Raw genomic sequence first — 17,124 nt, 5'->3', positions numbered from 1 at the left:
TTGCTTAAGAGCTTTTAGTGAGAGACTTGTCAAAAGCGTTCTGGCACAGAAGCCGATTTAAAATGATAGGTTACATAACACAGTTAGTAGTTCTGCAATTTCACATTTGAGTTCCTTCAGAACTCTTGGGTGAATACCATCTGGTCCTGGTGACTTATTACTGTTTAGTTTATCAATTTGTTCCAAAACCTCTTCTAATGACACCTCAATCTGGGACAGTTCCTCAGATTTGCCACCTAAAAGGAATGGCTCAGGTTTGGAAAACTCCCTCACATCCTCAGCCATTAAGACCAACGCAAAGAATTCATTTAGTTTCTCCACAATGAATTTATCTTCCTTGAGTGTTCCTCAGCCCACCACTGTAGCATTTAATTTTAGGAAAGGGGAACTACACAAAAATGAGGAAGTTAGTTAAACAGTAATTAAAAGTACAGTGCCAAAAGTGAAATCCCTGCAAGCTGCATGGAGGTTTTTAAAGACACCATAACAGAGGCTCAATTTAAATGTATATCCCAAATTAAAAAACATAGTAAGAGAACCAAAAAAGTGCCACCGTGGCTAAACAACAAAGTAAAAGAAGCAGTGACAAGCAAAAACTGGAAGTTACATCCTGGTGAGGAAAATAGAAAGGAGCATAAACTCTGGCAAGTGAAGTGTAAAACTATAATTAGGAAGCCCAAAAAAGAATTTGAAGAACAGCTAGCCAAAGACTGAAAAAGTAACAGCAAAATTTTTTAAGTACATCAGAAGCAGGAAGCCTGCTAAACAACCAGTGGGGCCATTGGACAGTTGAGATGCTACTGTTACCAAGTGGTTCAGCTATATTCACCTCTTGGACCAGATCCTGTGGTCCACTCCTTCAACTTGTCACCATTCATATGCATGCAGTACTAAACGTGTCTCTCTTCCTCTTTTTATATTCCCCCTCCTCTTTTTATTATATTGTAGTTTGCTTTACGCAACACAAATAATCATAAAGCAGTAATATTCAGAGGTTTACTAACACAGCATAAATATTTATATGTACCCTATATTGAAGTCTCTTCTCCTACTGCATATATACATATGTATAATGTGGATCTTTGTATGTTGTCATATAAAAGAACAAAGAGATGAGAGATAAATATTTTCTTTGTACATGTTCGGCTTGATAGTAAATATATGTAGTGCACTAGTCTTTCACCTCAGGAAACATAGGTTCAAGTTCTGATTTTGATCACGCATGAAAAAGAAGCTTAGTGGTTTCGTCATGCTCTCTAGTGGCTGTTGGTCTGCTAAACAATAGGCATTCTATGCTGAACAATAGGCCAGGACTGAAAAAAACATGCCCAGATCTGCATGAAGAAATGCTCTCTGGTCAACTTCATTAATCTCTCATTTATGAGCATCAAAGTGTAGCTACCTTTTTCCTACACACACAAAATTCTTTTTTGCATAACTTCACAGCCATACATTTAATGCACTTTTACCAGCCATTTTACTGTCATCTGTGAGTGAAAGTTACTGATAGTCCAATCTCCAAAGTTCTGGATAATCACCCAGAAATCTGGATATTTACCAAAAGCCTTGATCCAAAGACCTTTGGGGTCAATGGAAAGAGACTCGTTGATGTCAGTGGACTTTGAATCAGGGTTGTGGGCTTGCAAATCTGGTCTGGAAATCTCAGGAGACTAGGCTTTCTTATGCATTCTGGCATTTCAGCTTTGGTCTGGGGCGGATCTTTGAAGTTAAAAGTTGTGAATAATAATTAATAATTATTAGCTAAGATTAAACTTTTTTCTCATCGTTATTGAGTGAACTTTTTAGCAGTTCAAAAAAGGTTCGGTTCAAGTTATGAGTGAAGGTCCAGATCAGGACTACTCATACTACTTTCCCATTCCTGTTGATAGTTCAGTCAAATTTGAACTGAGATTCAAAGAAAACAGGTGACTTGGCCTTATGGTAATAGCTCTGGCAGAGAATTAACAACCCATTTATTAATCGCCAAGAAAGAGCTGGAAACAGACAGTAGCTTCATTTATCAATATTACTTCAGATTATTTCTGAAATGTGCCTATATCTATGTGGAGTATTGCACTGGTGAGTTGCAGAGATGTAGAGGAGTCAGGGCTGTGATTTCTCCTGTGTGGGGTCAGGAGTGTTTAAACATGGGGACACAGGTGCCAGGAGGCACAGGCTGCCTTGGCCTTTGCCAGTTGCCTGCCCACTGGAAGTCTGACTCTGGTGTGGCTGTGACTCCAACTCAGAGCATTGAAGAGTACCCATCTCTGCCTCTTTCAATGGCAACCTGCTGTCACTCTTCCCTCTGGCAGTGGGGAAGAAACTCTTGGACCAGATGTTGCTCCTTTCTAGCCTGCCTGCTTTCCAGTGCTTTCACATCATGATCCTGGGGTTCAACTTTGCTGATAACACAACAGCACTCGACAAGCTGCAGTTCAATGAGTTGGTCAGCACCATCCCTACGATAGGGTTTAACACAGAGAAAGTCAAAGCGACTCAGGGACCTTAAACAGTCACTTTTCATTTCTGGGACATAGATGGCCCAGGGAATCTAAGGCCCTTGTGGAAGTTGTACACCACGTGCACAGATGTCATTGTGCTTGTGATGGACTGATGACAACAAAAGGAGGGAGGAAGCCAACAGAACTTCATAATGTTACTAGGGTACCAGAAGTTCAAGCAGTGCCTGTCCTCCTAGTTGCTAACAAGTAGATAAGGAATTCCTTCTTTCTCAGCAATTAAAATGATATTATGAAGGAGTGAGCTGAGCCCTTCCACACCAAGCCATTTGCAGTCTACCAGTGCCATCATACAGGGTGGACTCGAAGAGGAACTCGAAGTACAATTGACTCGGAGCTTTAATGATTTTTTTTTATTGGCAAGTCATACTTTAAATAAATGTACTCAATTTCATTCCCTACATTAACCTTCCATTAGACATGCATCCTTGATTGTACTTCCTCCCTCCCTCATTACCTATTGGAGGACCTGATCCAAAGCCCACTGCAGTCAATGGAAAATTTTCCATTGATTTCAAGATTCTTTAGATCAGGCCCTTTGGCTCTAATCAACAGGAAGTATTTCTCACTGTTGTTGAGCCATGGATTATCTGCCAGCCGTCTTGGCTGTCAGACTGGCTCCAATTTTTGACCTTCAACTGGAATTCTCCTGAACAGAAAAACCACATGGCATGGTGGCACAGCCTTTGTACATATGGCATTTTATGAAAGGAGGAAATGTTAAAGGTTGCTGAAGTGCTAACAGGTTTACAAGATGCCTCTGTTAACAAGTATGTCTAACATCATGAGCCAAGAAGTGCTACATTAAACCTTCAACACCATCACCCAGGATACCAGAGAAGGCAAAGTTCTGACTAGTCCAATTGTCATATACTGCATAGCAAATGGGTGATTGCATCCAGGAACATGCCAGTGAGTGTACTTTGTGAGTCTTGTTAAATACAGGGCTCTTTGGGCTGCCACAAGTTCTGAAAAACATATTTCAGATGCCATTGCCCATTGGGGATAAAAGTGTTTTAGAGGACTATGCATTGTGGAAAACTAGATACTCAAGGATCATTGGGGTATAAGTCACTTAATCAGTTCTCAGCCATTGTAGGGGACTTGGCCATTGGTGCACCACAGTCCCTCCTATTCTCTGCCTGTGGCACATAAAAGTTTAGTTTCCTGAGGGCTGTAATGCTTTGTTCCAATGTCCATTGTTGGGTTTAGTGTGGGGATCCTGGGTGGTGTTGGTGGCCTATGATATACAGGAGGTCAGACTAGATCTGGTGGTCCCTCCAGCCTTACATGGCATGGGTATGTCAATGCTGCATCTGGGAGTGAACCTCCCAGCTCCCACGGATCTGTGTAGCGGGGCCCATGCTAGTTCTCTAAAAATAACTGTGTAGATGGTGCTCTGATGTTGCAACTTGGGGTCTCATGCCCACCACCCCAGGTTTCAGAGCCTGAGCTCTAGCCCGAGCTGCAATATAGTTCCCAGATGCAGTGTAGACATGCCCCTATGATGCTACGAATGAAGAGCCATCTCCACTCATGCCTCTCAACCTACCAGGCCTAAATTTGGGATAAAATATGGGACAAAGACTCAAAACAAGGGCCACCAGAAACAATTCTTGGAGAAAACTAGGACCTCCTGTAACCTCAGTTCAACGCTTCTTTTTTTCTGATGTAAATTTTCAAGTATTAAAGTGATGGGAGTGGAATGTAGGCAACTTTGGGACTAAAATGAGTGATCTCCCTCAGAAAAGCACTAATAGTTGCTTGGGAATTTCTTTTCCACAGATTGCAGGCCTGTGCTACCAGAGTAGGAGCTTTGAGTCTTTGTGCCCGAAAGCAGGTTTGGTGTGTCACTGCGCATTCTGCTGCCAATGAGTCACTTGGGGAATGTTGATTTGAGGAAAGGAGATACTATAATTTACACTGTGCAGGATTTCTGCAATTCCCTCTGTGACAAAGCTCTGTCCTTGCCTCCATGGGTCCCGCATTTCCTAGCGAATTTCGCTAGCTTCAGACGCACACTGTGACCCTCCACGTAACCCTTCTTTCTCTAGACACAAGGGTCACAGTCTACTGAGCCATTTTCATCATAAGCCAGAGAGGGAGGTGAGGAGAAGTTATCCTTCCTTGCACAGTCTCTGTTGTCTCCCAGTCTCAGTGATTAAACAGGGGGCAAAGGTGGTGGGAGGGAGCCCGGGCTCCAGCCCAGGGACCCTAATAGTATCAGCTATGGTAGCTGACCTTTTAGAAACATGGCATGTACAATTCCCTGAGCTACTTCTCCCACAGCAGCCCTCACTTCCTCAAGCTCCACTGTGCTGCTATGTGTCCCCACTCCTCACATGCATAACATCTATAATTGCTTTTAATCACTCCCCTATCCCGGGGGTTAGGGGGTTTAGTCCCGGGGTTCCCCCCACTCAGGCCAATCCATTCCTTCTGTGATCCCCGCTGGTTTTCGGCCCCCTCTTTTTCCACCTAGGACTCCCCAGAGATTTGGCTGCCCAACCTTCCAGGGTTGGGGTTGGGTGCTTGCTTCAAAAGGGGCCTTCCTTGGGTAGTTGGGTTAGTTCCCTAGCTGTCATCCATCTTTCTACCAGTGTGATCATCTTGTCGTACGTGGACGGATCGTTCTGGCCTACCCATTTGCGGAGATCTGGCGGCAGTCCCTGTATGTAATGGTCTATGACTAGGGTTTCCAAAATCTCCTCCGGCCTGCACACTCGGGCTGTAACCACTTCCATGTGAGGTGTATAAGGTCGAATAGCTGGGACCTCGGGGATTTGTTCTCCTGGTATTTCCACTCATAGAACCTCTAGGCCCTTACTTCTGCCGTTACCCCTGATCGTGCTAGGATCTCTGCCTTCAAATGGGTATAGTCAGTGGCATCCGTGGCAGGCAAGTCAAAGTAGGCCTTCTGGGCCTCTCCACACAAAAAAGGGGCAAGAATCCTGGGGCCATGCCTCACGCTGAGCAGTCCTTTCGAATGAGAGGAGATATGCCTCTACGTCATCTGACGTCATCTTTGGCAGACAACCAGTGGCCCTCAGAGTTTGCGTCCCGTCGGACCCCCGGGCCTGGGTGGTGAGGATCTTCAGCTGGTCCACCACCTCTCTCAAGAGGGCACGATCTTGGGCCACCTGGCTCATCAATAATTGATTGGTTTCCTGCTATAGCCGCATAGACTCCTGTTGTGCCATTGCCTGAACCCCGGTGGCCTGCTGGGCTGCCATGGCTTGTACCAGAGCTCTTACTACCTCCTCCATTGTGGTATAAAGCGACCAAACAAAAACCAAAACAAAAAAAAATCCAAAACCCCAGTGCACTTTTTTTTTTAAACCTCTTTCTTCCGCCACGCTCTGAACGAAGTCCCACTCCTGACACCAGTTGTGACAAAGCTCTGTCCTTGCCTCCATGGGTCCCATGTTTCCTGGTGGATTTCGTTAGCCTCAGAGGATCACTGTGACCCTCCATGTAACCCTTCTTTCTCTAGATACAAGGGTCACAGGCTACTGAGCCATTTTCATCATAAGCCAGCAAGGGAGGTGAGGAGAAGTTATCCTTCCTTGCACAGTCTCTGTTGTCTCCCAGTCTCAGTGATTAAACAGGGGGCAAAAGTGGTGGTGGTGGAGCCCGGGCCCACGCTCTACTCCGGGCTCCAGCCCAGGGACCCTAATAGTATCAGCTATGGTAGCTGACCTTTTGGAAACATGACATGTACAATTCCCTGGGCTACTTCCCCCACAGCAGCCCTCACTTCAAGCTCCACTTCACCCTTACCTCAGGGCCTCCTTCCTTGTGCCTGATATGGTGTGTACTACTCAGCCCCTCCAACAGCGCAACTTCCTCCCAGAGCTCGCACACCCACCTGACTGACTGGGAGGCTTTTAACTAGTTTCAGCCAGCCCCTGATTGGCTTCAGGTGTCCCAATCAACATAGCCTTCTCCCTGCCTTCTGGAAAGTTCTTAATTGGTCCCAGGTGTCTTAATTGACCTGGAGCAGTTTCCATTTCACTTAACCTGGTACCAGGGATTTGTTTAGCCTGGAGCTAATATATCTATCTCCCACTACTTTTCTATAGCCATCTGGCCTTGCCCCGTCACACCTCATTCAAGCAGATATTTCAAAATGTGGATGCTGTAATCAATTTATTGTTATATTGCTCACTGGTTATTTATAATGCTTATTTGTCTGCATGATGTAGGTTTACAAAAGCCAGTTAGAGTGGACTGTGCTATTTAGGGTATCAATTTCAAAGGAGAAAACTTACTTTATAATCTCTTTCACTCAAGCGCAGTTGAGCAGGGATTACTTCAGGGAAATACAGAGGAGTCAGCAAGAATGCACTCAGCAATTACTTTAATATAATCAAACTATCAAATTACTTAGGTGGCAACGTGAAATATTCCCAGGCTGGCTTCCCGATGACAGATTACAGGAATGAAAATATTTCCAGGTTTGTACCATCTCACTTTTAGCTGGATTTAAAGCTAGGGAACACTTTGTTTTTTTAATTCAGGTTGAGTTTCAATATGAGTAACAAATGAATATAATATCAGAAATCAGAAACGGACAACATCTGTTAGGTCAGCGAGTCCTTCCCTCTGCCAATGTATGTCCTTTCTAGTACTTTTTCCATTCGAATTGTAGGGTTTGATTCTCCCCCCATGTTATTCTTACATATGTAGTTATTCCTGATTTACACCAGTGATTGTGAGGAAAAAATCAAACCTTCAAGGACATAGATCTTGCTCTCTGTCTCCATGCCTTTTGTGCTCTCTGGCAGAGATAGGGCAGCTGGGGATCCTGTTGACATGGGAGAATTCCTGGGTGGTGTAAAGCCATCATAACTAGCTAGCTCTTTACCTCCTGCCTACAGGAAAATGGGGTGTTCCTAGCCAGGCTGGAGGTGTGCTCTGCCAATCCCTAGCCTGTGGAACAGTATCAGGGAATATCCTGGTCAGAAAACACCAGAACAACCCTTCGTCATGGTTTGTTGACTGAAGAGTTAGGATTTATGCCCCATCTGGCGCTTGGTGGATGATTGAGTCACTCCATCACACATCATTCATAATTTTGTAACAATTTGCATGTTCAAGGAGACCTTTTATCAAAACCCTGCATCTATTTTGCAAAAGTGCCTCACAGAGAGGCACAAAAGCAACTGAAGGAAATTTCAAAGGGACTTGACTAATGACAGGCCGATGAAACTACTACTCTTGCCATCTCCATGGAAAACTGGTTTGATCTAAACAACAAAGAACTGAAGCCGCACAAGGACAAAATCAAAAATGCTATTTAGAAAAGTAATGGACCTTTCTGCTACTCAGCCAGCCTGGCCAATCCTAAATACAATTGCCATAGGGTGAGCTCAGAACAGGGAGAAGAAGATGAAACATAAGTGCTGGAAAGGAATCCTAAATTTCTCTTCTGGCATTCAATATTGAAGATCTGGTTTTCTACCTCAGCTCTGTTTGCAAAGGAGGTTGTGTCATGATGCACCAAGATGATGGGAAATTGTGAAAAATCAAGTCAGAAGACAGCACAGAATCAGAATTTTGTCCATTTTTAAAAGATCTGCTGCACTCCTCTCCAGCCATCTCAGGATCTGTCAAACATGTGTTTTGCACATATGGATTGGTTTGATCAAAATTTCAGATGAGATTAGGTGCTGAAAAAAAAAGGCAAAAAAAAAAAAAAGACAAGAGTACACAAATGTCTCAAAGCAGACACCAAAGTGTGGTAGGCCTAACTAGTTATTGGACTAGGGGCTTGAGAACTGTGTTTTCATGGTTTAGTTACAGAATTGCAATGTTTTTATTTTGCACAGGATCTGTGCCTTTCTGTGACCAACGAACAATAATATGTATTCAGCAAATCATATAGGAATGATTCATAAAACCTTCAGGGTTGGTTCCTGCCAATTTTGAGACAGTCACAACAATCCAGGGCAACTACTTCCTCAATGGGGTCTTCAGGCAGCAACCAGAAGCCCTGCTCTCCATCTTCAGAGTCTTTCAGAGACAGTTGGCAGACCCAATTCCCCATCTCCAGATTCTTGCTATGGGTATGCCCGCTCCCTGCTAAGCCACATTGTCCTAAACTTCTGGAGATGACTACCTGCCTTTTCTCTGATCATGGAGGCCCTGTGCATTTTAAGTATTAAGAGCTGTACTGGGTTCTTAAAAGGTAAAGCCAGGCAGGGGTTCTTTGTGCATAAGGGCATGGCACCAGTGCTGTTCACTCTGCCTGCAGAGTGTACAGGTGGGAAGAATGCCCCTGGTGGTGCTGGGGGAAGCATGCTCAAAGGCAAGTCCTACAGCTCCCCAAGTGATCCTCCTATGCTAGCTGTCAACCCACAGCCAGTGTATAAGGCAGTTGAGCCCATGGCCCTGCTCTGCTCCTTTGAAGTGTCTATAGGTTGTGACAATATTTCCCTGGACCTTGCACTCAAACACCACAAGGTCTGCTCTTATGATCTCTTCCTGTGCAGGTGAGCATGGTGAAAGGGTTCCTTGAGTCTTGTGCACCTGGGAGCATTTTAATAGAGGTATGACACACAGGATTCTCATTCCTTCTTAGGATGGTTGTTCCATGGGCACTGTTCACTGTGTGATCCTTGCCCCTGCTTTTGTATTCAAAAGTGATTGAAATTGTTGCCCTTTGACTTTTGTCAGAAAATTCTGTAGGTTCGTTTTCTGTTGCTCTCCAAATCAGACATGCCAACATTGCTGTAATGTGAATTAGTGCTCCAAAGCCAACCCCAGGACAGAAATTCCCATGCAAGTAGAAGTGCGTAGAGCAGAAACCTGAACTGAACCAAGACTTGAGAGCAAGGTCTGTGGTGAGCAGGGAAACTTGAGGACGACTGGAAAACTCAACAAGTGACAACAAAAGGAGAAATTAAAGTTACAATTTGAAAAAGTAAATTTCAAAGCCCTTTCCATCTGGCTGCACTGATTGCAGTGGAGTGAGACAAATGGAGAGAAAGCTGAATCAAAAGGGAAATGAGACTTGTAAGACAGGAGTAGGACCAGAGAAATGGTGTCAATTTATTGGGAACTGCAAAGCCTGCCTAAAATTGCTGCCTGAGAGGAAGAGAAAGTGTGCTAAGGAGAGAGGGGAAATAAGAGGGTTACAAATACACATAAACACCCACCTTACTGTAGCTGACCATGCTCTTCCTAACTCCTCAGTATATAAATTATACTGATTTAGACTCTCCTACTTACTACTAGAGTAGGTGCAAGTGTATCTAAGGCAGTATAACTGAGTCTGAGTTAATATAGTGAAGTATAAGTTTGATCCCCTTTCACATCACTTCTGCATGTACACCCACCTCCCCTCCGTGCCACTTCTCTCAGTAGTATGGCTGGTAGCCTTAATATCCTGACCAAATACCACCACAGTCAGCTTAACTCAGATCTCCTTGCAGTGTCACTTGGATACAGTTTTCTTCTTCACGTTATGTCCTAAATAGTTGGGTCCTATTTCCAAATTCTACTTCAGAGGTGGTTCCACTACAGTGGTGGTTGAAGTGATCCCTGTATTTGTGAAGCCCACGGAGATCCTTCAAGCTAAAAGTATTTGTATTACTGTCCAATATTAGTATTTGCTTTCACACTGGAATATGCTTGCCAATTTATTTACTTTCCCTAGTCATTGAAAGGGCTACATGAAAAGACTAAAGATGACAAAGCAACTTTAAACAGGATGCTGTAGAAATTGATCTGTAACAGGTCATGCTTACCACCATGGCACCTCCTGCTGGTTGCTCTGGGAATTAGCTCAGTTCTGGCCATGGAGTGCCCTCTGCAGGTGGTGGGGGAGGGGCAATATGATTGCTCTCTATAAATGTATCAGAGGGATAAATACCAGAGAGGGAGAGGAATTATTTACGCTCAGTACCAATGTGGGCACAAGAATAAATAGATATAGATTGGTTATTGGGAAGTTTAGATTTGAAATTAGATGAAGGTTTCTAACCATCAGAGGAATGAAGTTTTGGAATAGCCTCCCAAGAGAAGCAGTGGGGGCAAAAGACCTATCTGGCTTTAAGATTAAACCTGATAAGTTTACGGAGGAGATGGTATGATAGGATAACATGATTTTGGTAATTAATTGATCTTTAGATATTCATGGTAAATAGGCCCAATGGCCTTTGATGGGATGGGATCCGAGTTACTCCAGAAAATTATTTCCTGGGTATCTGGCTGGTGAATCTTGCCCATATGCTCAGAGGTTTAGCTGATCACCATATTTGGGGTCAGGAAGGACTTTTCCTCCAGGGGAGATTGGAAGAGGCCCTGGAGGTTTTTTGCCTTCCTCTAAAGCATGGGGCACAGGTCACTTGCTGGAAGATTCTCTGCTCCTTGCAGTCTTCATTGAGGACTACAATAGCTCAGACATAGGTGAGATGTTTTTTATAGGAGTGGGTGGGTGAGATTCTGTGGCCTGCATTGTGCAGGAGGTCAGACTAGATGATCATAATGGTCCCTTCTGACCTTAGTATCTATGAATCTATTACCTGCTCTGCTGTCCAGGACCCACATTGCTCCAAGACCACAGCATCCTCTTCAGGGCACAGCCCTCCATCTGTGCCCCAACTCTGTTGTCTCTCCCTATTCCAGGGGAACCAGCAATCCTTCACTTGGCTTCTCACCACAGTGGCAAACTGCAGTCCTTTAGCTGGCCACTTCCCTTGGTAGCCAGTGGGGCAAAGGGGGGGCCACACCCAGGCCCACCCACTATTCTGGGCCTCAACCCAGGGACCGTATGGCTAGCAGCCACTCACTGCCTCTCCTTACCCTCTGCTGCTACCTGCTTTCCCTGGGCCACTTCCCCATAGCCCCAGCATCTACTCAGCCCCTATATCAAGGCCACAGTCTGGACCTCAGCTCAGCTCAGCTCAGCTCAGCTCTCCTCCAGGTACTTCACTCTACAGGTAGCCAGTCCTTCTCCCTCAAATTCCAGGAAGAAACCAGGCTCCTCACTGCCCTGCAGCCTTTCTTATAGGACCCAGCCTGGCCCTGATTGGCTGCTTCTAAGCCTTCCTCTGATTGGCTGGGTTCTGCACAGGCTCCCTCCAGCCTACTTTAACCCCTCTTCTGCCAAAGTGGGACAACTGCCCCACTACATAATTCCTTTCCTACTTTTGCATTCATGGGCTTTTATTTTATGCAGCAGATTTCCTACCAAAGCTCTAAAGAGCAAGGTCTGTGTCTTCATATGTTTGGACATTGTCTCTTGCTTCTGGGAACTATTAGAGTATAAATAATAAAGAGAATTAGACAAATGTCTCCAAGTAAGAATGATGAGTGAAGGGAAAAAAGTTAACCCACATCCATGATATCTGTAATTTCCTTCTAAATAATTAGATCCTGAAAACACCATTATAATTCAAAACATGATGAGAACTCCACTAGGGTAGCACTAGGGTAATACAAATAATGTAGAGGAAGATGGTGGGGCTTTACAATACATACTCTACCAGTAATCTTAGACTAATCTGCAATCTCAGGGGCAGATTTTGGACACATGAGTGTACAGGTAGGGGAAAGAGGCAAAAGAGCCTTCTCCCCCTACACTCCCTATGCTGGTGCCAGACCCAGTTGCAGATTAGGAACTGTTGATCCCTACTAATGCTTCTCAAGGTGTATGGGAGGGGTGGGGCCATGCCCATCCCCCATCAGCCAGCACAGCTATGCATCTCCAGAGATCAACAGATGCTGCACCATCCTAAAGGGTGGCAAACTGGTGTCTTCCCCCTGTGCACAGGGGAGCTCCTGGTTCTCCCAGCGGGGCAATGTGATTACAGCTTTCCCTACGCACAGAGCTATGCCCACAAACCCTGTAAGCTTCTGAGTGCTGAGATCTGTGTTTATTTCTAGAAATGGGCAAAATTCCAAACAAAAATTGTGGACCCTGGATTCAAATCCAAATTCCACAAGTGGCCATTGTCTTTAAGGGCCAGATCAAGACACTGTATCAGAACACAGCCAACCTTCATGGGGGTTCTAAATCTGAATTCAGACCCAAATGTTGTGTCCATGGTCATGTGTCATGGTTTCTGGCTGTGTGGGTAATAACTCTAGGGACCCAGGTATAAAAGCTATGGAAAAACATGAGATGGATTTCCAAATAACATTCCAGAGGTGGCTTTTTATTCAACACTGAATGTCAGTTTCTTTAAAAAGAAGTTCTCTCCATGCTCTCATGGGGGGACTTTTGTATTTTCTTTTACATTCAGTTGTCCAGGAATACTGTTTAGATGAAGCCTGTCATATGGTATTGATCAGCTGTAGCAGTGACCACAGTATGATCCTATTTTTCTCTGTGTACTGTTCTCCACTCTAACCATGCCTCCCTCCCACCTCATCTTCAGCCTTGTCCCAGGTGAATTGCAGCCCCTGAGTCAGACATAGTTTCCCAAAGTGGCATCAGTTCAATGATCCTTGAAAATAGCTACAAGACCAGTGACCTTTAAAAGCCAGGAGCCTGCATGATAACATTTCTACATTGCAGTCTGTGGTGTAATAGGGTCTGATTAGAAAGGAAATGTACTACCAAAGGTTTACAAACGTGAGTATGCATGTTTATTGATTGATGACAAACCAAAGCATCAACCTCATTGTTAATTAAATTGCCAGCGGTAAAAACTCTATTTTTAAACAACTGGATTTTGTTTTCTGCAATGGTTTAGTGATTTTTTTAAAATAGCATAAAAACATGCAATAGGATGTCAGGGGATTTCTGCTGACTAATTTTATCTGGAGGTGCAGAACCCAGTATGAAATTCTGCTGATTCATTGTGGCAAGTGTTGCTTGTTAACTCCATCCTGAATATAAGGCAGATGGGAGTGCCTATTGGTGGTAAAAGAACTAGAGAGGGAGGATAGAGCAAGATCTGGAGGGAACTCTAGGGACAGCCAAGCTCAGGGAAGGAAGATGAAATTGAGGTTTATATTGTGCTGTTGTTTTCTGTGTTGCTAGTGAAGACAAACCCTAGGAAGGGGATGAGTTTTAACCCTGACTTATAGTTTGTGGGGAATGGGATAGAGACTCAGCCTGTTCACAAACCCCACATAGATTTTTGTTGTGGGATAGTCCTTGAGATGAGTTTTAACCACAAAATTCAGAGCCAGACCTAGATTTTTAAACCTTCTAAGTGTCTGGGGTGTTTGGATTTCATAGTCAGTTCAGCCCATTAGGGACTGCCATGGAGTAGCCACAAAATTTGGATCTGGATCCAGGTGTAAACTGAGCCTGGTCTCAAAATTCATAGATAAGGTATTCAGTGGGACCTGTCTCCACTTAATTCTTAAGGAAATGAGCTCCTTGCTACAGGTAGTGACTACAAAAATAATATGGGTAACTATATTCACCTCATCCTAGGAATACTCATGGCTAGTTTCTTTGGGTGTTGTGCCTGTATCAGTGAAGAGGAGTTCTGATGCTGCCGGCTTTAATCAAATGCTGCCTTACCGAAAAAGGAAACCTACCCAGAAACATGAGATAAAGAGGTTAGAGAGGAGAAATATACTGAAGCATTTTTTTAATCTCTGTTTCCTATACTTCCTAAAACAAACTCCAGGCATGTGATGCATTTTGCAAATGCATCAGTAGCAGCATGCATACAGCACAGAGCTCCTGTGCCTGGCCGGCACGCTATCAGCCTGTATTTGCTAGCTAGCAAGCCAGCAGCAATTTTTTTCTGCAGATCAGAGCTCTTGCAGAGAGTGAGACAGTATAGACCACTGACTATGAATATATTGACGCATTCTCTGTTTCCCTGATCAGCCTTATCTTCTGAGGTGTGAATCTGAGGGAGAGGTAGGTAAAAAGGAAGTTTACCAGATACATCTTTCAGAAACTGAGGCACTCAGCTAAGGCTGCTCTCAGCTGTATCTGTCCATCCATAGTGTTGGCAGAAGCAGAGCTATTACTCTGAGAAACACAGCTGGCTTGTGGACAAATCAGGTGGAGAATAATAACTTGTGATTGAGATGCCCACAGCTGACTGCTCACTTACTCATAAAGTAATGGGTTTTCCCTGACACCTGCACCACAGATCCTCTCATGGATATAAGAGCCCTGTGACCTGACTTCTAGAAGAAGAAGAATGAGAGAAGCACAAGCTAATACCCAGAATGGCTCTGGGCTGTGGATAGACACAAAGAGATTTCCCCTTTGTTGCTCACCCCATGCAAGTGCCAGGATAACTGCACAGGAATGCAGTGACTTCTCCCTCTGGGCTCCCAGAAGTACAACTATCCCAAAGAGGACAGGGAGAAGTTAGGGCCATGGCATTGGTCTGTAATGGGAGCTGGTTGCATCATGAAATATGTGCTGCAGCATACATATTCCCCCTGCACGCTGACTGGCACTAGGACCATGCAGACTTTTATACCACCCCCAATGGGGGCCTGTGCCCTAAAGCACAGCCTGCTCCCAGTGATCTGTATCCTCTACACAGGGATTGAACTGGGGAGAAAAGGGTGATGGTACTCTTCCAAGCTCCACCCATAATATAAGATCCACCCTTGTGAGTCACCAGAATGAGGTGGGGCTCACAGTAGATTGTGCATATGTTAAAAACATACGCACACACTGGGTTGGACCAATGTCTATCTAGCCCAGGAGCTGATCTTCCAACAATGGCCAGTTTCAGCTGCTTCAGAAGGAATGAACAGAACAGGCCAATTGCAGAGTGATCCATCCGCTCTTGTCCAATCCCAGCTTCTGGCAGTCAGAGGTTTAGGGACAACCAAAGCAGGGGGTTGCATCCCTGACCATCTTAGCTAATAGCCTCGATGAATGTACTGGATTCTTTTTTGAACCCAGTTATACTTTTGTTCATGATATGGTCATGTGTATTCATGGCTTCCCCTCTGCACTCCTTGGGCTCAGCTTCTCCTCAAAGGGCTCTGATGCCCTCCTGGGTTCTACCAGGCTGCTGAGGCTTGGATCTTTCTTGATTAGTGAGGGGGGGGGGGGTTGGTGGAGAAATAAGCACTGGTATCTTCTAAATTCCACCCACTTTTGGCACCAAAATGTATGGTAAGTATCTGGCTCTTCTTACTGTAGTGTCTGAGTATGTCACAACCATTAATATATTTATCCTCGCAAAAGCCCTGTGAGGAACGAAAACCCTACTATCCCCATTTTATAGGTGGGTAACTGAGGCACAGGGTGACTAAATGACTTCCCCAAGGTCATAAAGGGAGTCTGTAGCAGAGCAGGAAATGGAATCTGGGCCTTCCAACTCCCAGACTGACTGAACCATCGGTCTTCTCTAGGAGATGTCACACACAGTAGATTGTACAGATCTGTGATCCCCCTTCTCATTTCTTGCATGCTTTGCTTTCATGAACACTTTAATAATTAACAATGGTAATATTTAAATCACCATTACTGGGTATGTGAGTGAAAACCTCTCTGAGATGAATGGGGATGTTCACATCTTTCGGAGGTACTGTTCTAGACTGCCTGCAGACTCAGGAAGAAATCACTGTATCCAATTCTCTTGGTTCACACTTCTGTGGTTTTCTTTCAAACTATAACTGCTAGAAACTTACTTTTTAAAAAAATGAAAGCTGAGATTCTGAAACACAAGGTGGTTTAGGAGAGGTGCTGGTGTGCCATACTACCGTGCATGAACCTAATTGGGTCCTGTGCCATATCACTAAGGAATATGGCTACACTGCTAAGTTTATGCCTCTTTGCCTGGTAGCGTGAATTCAGCCTTAACTTGTTAACTCTGCTCTTTTGCAATAATCTCCAGCTTCCAGTGAACTTTCTGCTCTGAGATTTATCTCGTACAGTCTAGAAACATGGAGATGGGTCAAAATAAAAATGTAAACTTCATAGATCAAGATCGGAAGTCCTTGCTCAGTCCTGATCCATGCCCTTCAAATCCATGAACAGAAACCTGGCCTGTGCAGAAGGGGGACTCCGCTGCCTCCATTCCAGTGACCTACTCTGTTCATATTCATCACAGATGGGCCTCCGTGGATTTGTCCTTAAGGAGAGAGCAGGCCATGGGCAATCCACTTAATAAAGGCAACAGCTATTTTAACCTTTGTGCAGATCCTCTGCACGTCGTAGAACTCTAACTCTACTGGTGGCCATTCCTAGGCAGTTGCTGAGGGAGAATTCTAACATTGCACCTGTTTAGCCTAGGGCTGAACTTGGTCTTGATTCTTTAAAAGCTGGGATTTTCCTTTCTATCATCCTCTCTCTGCTTTTCTCTTTTCCTGTGCTCTGTCTTCTTGTTTTTCCCTTTCTTTAAATAGACGAGCTTTAAGGGGAGAGAAATTATTTACCATACCCACACAGACCTTCCAAAGAGGTAATTTACACCCACAGTCATACAGCTGCTACCATTCTGTATTACCTCTGCACTTTGTAGCGATTAAGGGCCAGAGTTTGAGATCTGCATGCATTTAATGGTGCGTGCAAATCTTTAAATTTTACGCATTTAAACGGATCAAAAATCCATTTAATGTTTGGAGTCTAATTTGAGTGCAGTGAGTTCAATTTGTAGTGTATCTGCATACCTGAGGGTAACAAACAGCTCTTTAACTTCTCTAAAAGTTGTTCCCA

At 44.4% G+C, this 17,124-nt stretch overlaps 1 pseudogene; it reads left to right on the top strand.

The window, feature by feature from the left end:
* The first annotated feature begins 2,335 nt into the window (after window positions 1-2,335).
* On the top strand, window positions 2,336-7,312 carry LOC119850360 (annotated as a pseudogene).
* The last annotated feature ends 9,812 nt before the right edge of the window (window positions 7,313-17,124 follow it).

Source organism: Dermochelys coriacea, chromosome 2 (assembly GCF_009764565.3).
Source record: "Dermochelys coriacea isolate rDerCor1 chromosome 2, rDerCor1.pri.v4, whole genome shotgun sequence".
Classification (NCBI taxonomy): Eukaryota; Metazoa; Chordata; order Testudines; family Dermochelyidae; genus Dermochelys; species Dermochelys coriacea.
The sequence above is the reverse complement of the archived record's forward strand: the minus strand, read 5'-3'. Positions and strand labels throughout refer to the sequence as shown.